The following is a 9067-nucleotide window of genomic DNA, read 5'->3' on the forward strand; positions in this document are numbered from 1 at the left end:
ATCGCATATTTATTCATTGCACTTGTGTTCTTGTATGTACAAGAAATAGAAGACAAATTTTAAGATCTACGCTTAGCTCAAGAATGAGCCGAGCTTAGATATCCTCAATGGAGGAAATCCGTAGAAAAGTTATCGACACCGACGTTGTAACTGCACGTCGGTTTAAAATTGGATTAATAGAGAAAGAATCACGCGATCGCTGAAAGACGCGGGGATGCAGCTTAACATCTTCTTATCTAGAAATTTTTCAATCTCGCGAGAGCCACTTGCGCGAGAAGTACGGCTCACGATAGCGGAAAATGAATGCCCCGGCGCATAAGTGTATTCTCGTGTAGCAAAGACGGGGGGGGCGGGGGGTGTTAGTCATTCGGCCTCACGTGACTACGAACTTACATGTCGGTGGCGAGCACCGCGGCGCCCTATCTGGAATCTTTCAATTTCTCATACTTTCTACGTGCGAGAATCGAATCACGCTTGCCGATCGTGCGCTTATACGCAAGATTCGAAACCAGGCTCGATAGCGCTTTATATTTGTAGTCACGTGCGGGAGGATATCCAGGAAAAAGGCGCTACAAAAATTTGAAAGACCCCCGAGGCGCAATATGTTAAGATAAGTATAATGCACAACAATATTTATGACTCGGCGGTAAGGCCATAATCGTACCGTGCTTTGAAACTTTACGGTTTTTCTTTCCATTTTTTTCAAGGAGAATGCGTGCTCCCGCTCTCATTATTTCGTAATCTTCAGTTAAGTCGCGGAAAACCGCAATTTTGAATTCCGCCGCGTACATTTCGCATGCACGCGTATTAAGTCCGTCCCGGCATATAAAAGCGTAATTACTGTAATATTCAGTAAATACGCGTACAATCCAAACAACGAAACTCTCGGTAAGCTAATCATCGATCGACTCGTATTACGTGAATTACAAAATTGCTTGTAGAAATTAATTAACATAGTTCAACATAGCTAAGTTCTGCAAATGAAATTTAATAATGCAATATACGTAAACGTCTATTAGAGCTAATTTCGGGGTTCGTTTATTTTAATAAAATCAATTTCGAAATACCTCATAAAGTTACGCTAAGTATGTTTTCGAAATTAAATTAAATTGCAAGCGGAATGGAGGGTCTTTTCCTTACATCTGAAACGTACTTTTTTAGAATAATGGAGGAAGACGGTTCCCTTTGTCGCCAAAGTAAACGCCGACTACTGCTAATTGCGGGATCACGTGCTTCGAGGTCGAGGGATGTATTCACGATAAGGACCTTGCATGGCCTTAACGAGACCCCTAGACGAGCAAATCCGACGAGAATCATGCGAGAAAGAACGCGCGTGCGATTAGCATCGAAGCGGCGAATATAATTTCGCCGGCTTCATAATTGTTTCACGTCCATTCTAATGAATAAAAAAAGACTGATATTTCTTTTTACGCGCGGGACACAATGATATATCTCTTACATCCCTAAGCGGTCGTGCAAATGAAACCGCAACAAGCCCGATAAAAAGATCGCGGAGGAGAGCTTTTTTTCCTCCCTCTCGGGTTCTTCCCTCTCGCCGCCTGATAGCCGGTTTTAATTCTCTTCGCCTCCCGCGCCGGAGAGTATAGTAATGACGGACATTAACCAATTAGCGCCGGCGCTGCCCTCCTCATCTTTCTCCGCCCGAGTTACTCCTAAACGGCCCGCAGAAAGACGTTCCAAAACGACCGACTATTTTCGGCGCCATATGCCCACGAAATATATCCACACGAGCGCCGGATCCACCGGGGCGGTTCGGTGAACCTTTAAAGCGCGGGCGGATATATTATTTCTCTGACGACTGCGCCTTTTTGCGCCCGAGCCGGTGTCCTTTGCGGATGCAATTAATCTCCACACAGTTTAACTCTTTGCCATGCCTAGACGCTCTCGAATATCGTATTTCGTTACTCCAAATTCTGCGCGCAGATCAATTCCAATTGAAATTCTATTCGTATTAACATTAACGTTGCCTCATTTATGAGTTCATGTTATCTAAATTGCGTTACATCGAGTTTCGCTAACATTTTTTTTCATGAAAATTATTCTAGAAAATACACCGAGTTAATTCCACAATCATGTTAATCACATAATTCTATAATCATGTTAAATAACTTTCGCATCATGTTTATGTCTGCATTAATATTAAAATAAAATTTTAACGAAGAGACTAGGTAAAACAAAGAAAATGTATCGATCAATTTTTCTCATTCACCAGGTGCAATAACTTTTTAAACCGAATATTAAAAAATGCATACCTCTGTAGGTACATTTTCTTATTATATTTCCTTCCTTTATATTTCCCTCTTACATCCCCTTCTTCTTTTATATCAAAGAAAATACTAAACTAAGGGGAATGGCAGAGATAGCAAAGGATTAAAGATGAATATTTCAAACATGCCGTCCCAGAAATATACGGGGCGATGAGACTGTTAACTAAATTACATGCAGATCGACTCAGAGAAATCTCATGATTGAAAGCATAAGTAATAGCTAAAAATGTATTTACCAGTTCAAAGCTCTGTGTGACGCCGAGACGCTTCTTTACTGATGGTTAAATATTCATGTACACCCCGTACTATGACGAGTATAATTGAATATTTATAGATGTTCGGGATAAAAGGTTCAAAGACTGTATTTCTATCGCGTATATTTCGTGCCCTTTAAACCCATTGAAAAATTATATGCGCCGGACGAACAAACCGGGGGATTCCGGGGCCGTATTTTATAATTTGGCACGCGTTGCACGATAGGCACACAATGAGCTGGCTGCACAAAGTGCCGTGCTCGATTTTTGGTCACAGACGAATTAAAAAAATGTTGTAAAAAAAAGAAGAATCGCGTAATAAATATATACCGCGACGTCATTGTGGGATACAAGCAGCTACTTTTATTCTTTGTATGACGGATACACAACGTTCGTTTGGCTCGCGTTAACTTGATTCCGACCTTGTTTCTCTTCATTCCGCATTAAAACAACCGCTCCTCGTGCTACGCAATATGCCCGCCCGCGCGCGCCTTCGCGCACTTTTTCGGGCGGAATCCAATTTACAACAAAATAACGTGAATTCAACGTGGACGGTGTTAATCAAGATTTCAAAACGCTTTGAAAAATTAATCGCGAAAAACATCCCCCGGTGAAATTTAATAATGCGCGCACGCACTCAACACTTTAATTAAAATTGTCGCGCATTACAGGTTTCGACAACCCCGTCGCGTTATCGCGCCGCGCCCCGCGTCTTCCGCGGCGTCTCGTCCCCCCCCCCTTCCCCGCAGGGGAGCCACCGGCCGATAATTTCTCTCGGCGCAGTGCTTCAAAATGTTGTATAAGTAGCGTGGTATATTACTCACCCCCAGCTAATGCGCCAAGTTACACCCCATCCGACGGGACACAGTTTGGAGGCCCACGGCCGGGCGGGCGCGCGCGCACACTCACACACGCGATAAGCCTGGGGCGGCGAGGGGTGACGAAGACCAGGTGGAGTTGGAGGATAAGTTAGGCTAGGTCACGTCAACGCCAGATTACGTCGAAGACGATCTACTTCTCCATCCGCTGAAAAGGATCCTCCTCCTCGTGAGCGCGCGAGAGGACATCCGTACGCGCGCGAATCACGGGCGTCCCGGCGCCGTCGGCTGGAGCATCCAACTCCGCCCTATATATTTCCTTTGAACGTCAGTCGGTGTACATTTGATCGGCCGGTGATCGTCGGCGCGCGGATCACGGATTCGCACGAGCGTCTTTTGAAAGAGAACGCGCCGCGCTCGATCTCGCGGGGTCAAGTGGGCCACTCTCGCGTCTCCGTCTTTCTCCTCCTCCTCCTCCCTGCCGAATGGAAAACGATCCGCCTTTATCGGATTTTTCATTCGCTCGAGCGTGCCGTCGTGCGTTTATGCGACGGTGGATGTCGGGGACGACGGCTGCGAGCTGCGACGACGACAGTTTCGCCGCGTCGCTCCATTTAAACGAGCGATGCTCTCGCGTGACAGCACCGGAGCGGCGCGCGGCTACACGGATTGCGTTGTACGTCAATCGTTCCGCGCGTGTTCCGACGAATAATTTATCATCGGGCAACGCGTATTGGCAGATTCACGATACTCTGCTCCTCTGATTCGGCCGCGGACGAGGGGCGACAATTAAAAATCGCGCCGCTTGGAATGCGCGATAATTCAAAATATCATCCGCGGGCTCGCTCGCACATACACACACACACACGCACTCTCTCTCGCTCTCTCTCTCTCTCCCCCTTTCACGCTTCGTATCTGTCAGCGCATCCGAGGCACAACGCTCGACAACGACGTACAACGTGGCGCGTCGCCTCGCATGGTAAGCTGACGTATGCGCACACGCACACAACGCGAGCCGCGAAATCGCGAGAGAGGGTAGCAGCACACCACCCTGTCCGATGCGCGGTTCGAGTACGACTGAGCGAGCCGACTCGAGCTCGGCGAGCCGAAAGCCACGAGCCGCGTCAACCAACCGGCGACGACGGACCAATCAGCGCTATCCTCCGCGCGAGCAGCCAGATACTCAATGATTGACCATATGCTCGCACTATCGTAGCGTATCCTCGTACGGAGCCTCACGTATAAGTGAGTCAAGGCTGAATTACACAAAGGGGATAACAATATCTTATTTAAGACTTGTTAATAGCTCGTTATGAGCTTCAATTAAATAAATTATTCAAGTTAATTGACAAATTTCCACACCTATCATTTTATTTTACAACGATTTTTACTGATGTATTTCGCTCTCACATTACCTCTCTCAATTTTAATACTCCCGACTCTGATTTGTTAACTTATTTATGTATTTAAAAAATCTGTTTATACTTGTTCCGTTAGATCACTTGAAAAGGACCATAAACCATGGTCGAAACGTTGTGAGCTTTAAACGTAAAAATTGCCAGACATGGTCAAGTAATTATTGAAGTTTTTTTCAATTGACAAACATTGTAGTATATCGTGGCAACTTTATCATATTAATTTTTTATTGTTATACAGAGTGATTATAAAGGTTTTGTATAAAATACAAGTATATAAATTTTTATACTCTTATAATTCCTATAAAATGTATATGCGAATAAAATATGGGAAGAACGTGAATAATAAATTTTTATCATTAGCGACTGAAATTTTTCATTTGTAATTTAAAGTATTAAATAGAATCTTTCTCAAAAATTAAGGCGTTTTACTATATTAGCTTTTTATTATTACACAGAGTGAATGTAAAGATTTTGTATAAAACGTAAGTATGCAGTTTTATACTTTTATAACTCCTATATAAAATATGAACTGCAAAGGATGAAAACTTTATTTCAATATTATTTTTAAAATTATTTCATACGTTTATTCTTGCTCTCTTAAAATTGATCAGTAAATTACCACTGAAAACAGTGAATGTTCACTGATTCACAATTATAAATATAGCACTGAATAATTTAGTGCCATACTTATAACTGTTTTCATTGATAATGTACTGATTAACTTTTAGAAAGTAGAATTATTTTACGACCGTCATTATACAAATCGTGTACAAGCCGAGATGAGTTCTACAAAATTTGTAGTAAATTTACAATAAACAAAATAATATGTAAAAGCCAATAATCGAACAGTTAAAATTTAACTTATTAAAGTTTTATTGTAATTGCGTAGACATAATCGTCTTCAGTAAAAAGACGAGTTAAATGTGCCGAAATAAATAGACGGTAAAATAAATTATAGTTAAAATTGACTAAAAAAATTACCTCAAACTGTTTGCGAATCTTGTTGTCTTCCATTTACAATAATATCCCGAGTTATACATATATTAGTTATCGTAATCCGCAAGATTATCCAGAGAGTGAAATTTTGTTAGAAATAGTTATGTACCCAAACAGAAATCCAATAGACTTAAATTGCCGGCCGAAAGATTAGTTTTTAATTAATCTATTAGGAAAATTATCAGAAGTATATCACCCTTAATATGTATATGTTAAAATTCACAAAGTTATTGTTTACGGACAAATTGGTATTGCGTACAACAAAAGAGCTATTTAAGAGTTTAAAACTACACAAGGACTTTACAATCACTCTGTATTGTTATAAATTGAGACAAAAAGTCGTCGTTGAATTTTATCCAAAGGGTAAAACCGTTGACCAAAATCACGTACACCAATTCCTACTAATACCCAGTGTGCATTACTTTAACTTATTATCTTATTTTATCTTTCTAATGCCCCAGCAAGGTCTAATGTCTAGTGATGCCCAGTAATGCCGCAAATCTGTACACCACAATGCCCTCAGCGGTTTACCCCTCAATTTTATTTTATGTTATGTAAGAGTCATTAGACTGTAGCTCGGCTTTACTTTCCTCGAAATTCGTAATCAAGTGGTATTATTACATCGTGATTCTCCATATTACGTATTTATATGTTATACGGTTTTCTTTTGCGTAAGTAAAAACGACTCGCGTGTGCAAGTCAATATCGAGAGTGCCGAATGAAGTACCGTGTGATCGCTTAGCCTGTTTCGCTGTGTGCGCGATCGTATTTCACGTTGGCATATTGCCGTACATTTCGAATGACCGACGCGCACATATAGTATGTACTTTGAACAGAATTTTAAGATATTACCGTATATTGCAATAACTGGTATAAATATACAAATACAAATATTTTTTTCATAAAAGACTCTCGTCCGGCGCTTCACTTGAAAAATATAAAATTTTCTAAAAACATTATATTGTATTACCAGGAGAAAATGTTTGTAATGGTTTTCAGGTTTGCTTCTGCACAACGCGAAAAATTGAATCGTACCATATTGAGTATGTTTCTCATGTTTTTATTTGCTAATCGAACGTGGAAATAAATGAGAGTACCGAGTGCAATATCGGGACGATATGATCGTAATAAAATAAATGATACGCAATAATAATAAATAAGATCGCGTGCATGCTGATATTATGCGTATATTTCTTTTAATATTTATATTCGTATAAGAGAGCATCTGTATGAAGTTGAAGTAAAAGAGTCTCGAGTAGAAGTTGGTACAAAGGATGAAACAGCTGACGGCGATACACCAGCTGGAGAGTAAATTTATTCGGTGCATGCAGATGATTTAATTATAATTTTGCTTTAGCGAATGAAAAGTAGAAGTTGTGCAATCTTGAGAAACAATAAATTTTATACGAATATGAAATCCTCTTATATAAACGAAAGCGTAAAGTTATTTTGGAATAATGTAAGAAAACAATTCGACGCTCTAAATATTGTTTTAGCAAATTAAAATTAATATCACGAGCTTATTATTTTGTATTCATATTTACTTTGCATATAAAGCGTTCGAAATTATTTTTACTACACATTATCTCAGTTTATTCGAGTTGTCCTATCGATTTAAATGTTAAGTTTAATCTGATATTATTAATTTTGTTTATATATTTTTTACGTTACATTAATATTTAAATGTTTTATTAGTCTTTAATTTCGCTGCAATCCGGTACGTACTTATAGAAGTTATTTCCGTGCGCGACAATTAATTCATCTCTCTTATATTGAGCGATATTCTTTTCACTGATTTAGGAATTAGATTAATCAGATAGAGTGTGGAATAAGTTCGAATTGGCTTGGCGTGCAGTAGAATTGAATACTGAATATCGTAATCAATAGAAAACATTTCGAGAGATAACGTATAGATTAGATATGTATTATCAGGGTTGGGAAGTAACTCGATACAGTTACAGTTACTTCTTTTTGGCAACTCTAACTTAACTTCGTTACTTTTTCTCCATCTGTAACTGTAACTTAACTTTGTTACATTTTTTCGAAAACTAGTAACTAATTTAATAGTTACATTAATAGTTACTTTATATATTTTTTAAACCTTCACTTAATCGCATAGGTCTTGCCTTTGCGTATGTGCTTCCCTAGAAGAACAATTCATTGGCTAATATTGGTTAAACATTGGTTATGTTGGTAGTGAATTAGCCAATATTTCCCCAATTGGTCATAAAATAAATGCAAATATACTACTGATATTGTACCTAGATGATGATTTAATATTGGATTGATTGTATTAGCAAGATTGTCCAATAAAATTGTAATATTCGATATAGAATAAATGCTAATGTAACGCCAATGTTACGTATTAATAATTGCACGGTACTGTGTTTATATTGAAAGTACAATGCAAAAATATGAGGCCCTCCACCACCCCCGCCAATTTCGATCGGCGGTCCTCTTTCTTTTACAATAATCATTTTCTTTTGACATTTTTATCCTTATTATATTTTCATCACAATTTTATATTATAATATATTATAATATAAAACATGTAGCTATGTCTACTCTTTAAAAGTCAATCAGTGGATTATGACAGAAAAGAGTGAATACCTACTGATTCGCAGTTACAAGTATACCACTGAATAATTCAGTAGTTATAACCGTTTTCAGTAATAATTCACTGATTGACTTTTAGAGAGTAATATGTAACATTGTTTATAAATGTGCAAATAAAAATCGTATTGTAAATGCTCAAACGAAAATCTATCGCATAAAAGATTATTTTAGACCAACTTAAAATTTCATACAATAATAAAGTTAATCTAAAGAGGCCCACCGCCGCCCCCGCTGATTCCAATCAGCGGTCCTCTTTTCTTTACAATACGATTTTTAACATTTTTATTATTTCTCTTTCTTCATACAATTTACAAAACATTCAATGTTATAAAAGAGATCAATATACAATACAAATTAAAAAATATCATGTAAAATATAATTAGATACAAATTATACATGATATTTTTTAAATGAAATTGCCCATGAAAATTCGGTCTGCGTACAATAACACGAAATCTTTACACGTGCTTATTGCGTAATATTTTTTACCAATTACCGAATAATATTTTCAAAATTATTTTACTTTATTTAATTTGCATAAATAATCGCAAATAGAAAGGGCGTTAATAAATTTATTATTTTGGAAATAAAGAATCTCCCGAATTTATCTACATTTTTTAGTAAATCCAAAGTGCCAAAGTTTTAAACTAAATGCTTACCCCGTGTAATAATTTTTA

General features: G+C 38.3%; 1 protein-coding gene across 1 annotated transcript in view; it reads right to left on the reverse strand.

Annotated features, from left to right (window-relative positions):
- LOC105565024 (discoidin domain-containing receptor 2) overlaps positions 1-3890 on the reverse strand; it is a 188856-nt gene extending 184966 nt beyond the window's left edge. The window contains exon 1 of the mRNA XM_012017841.1: positions 3367-3890. The gene's annotated coding sequence lies outside the window, so the exon portion shown is untranslated. The remainder of the gene's footprint in view (positions 1-3366) is intronic.
- Between the last annotated feature and the right edge of the window lie 5177 nt (positions 3891-9067).

The sequence above is a fragment of the Vollenhovia emeryi genome, unplaced genomic scaffold (genome assembly GCF_000949405.1).
Source record: "Vollenhovia emeryi isolate VEMERY1.0 unplaced genomic scaffold, V.emery_V1.0 DF939156.1, whole genome shotgun sequence".
Classification (NCBI taxonomy): Eukaryota; Metazoa; Arthropoda; class Insecta; order Hymenoptera; family Formicidae; genus Vollenhovia; species Vollenhovia emeryi.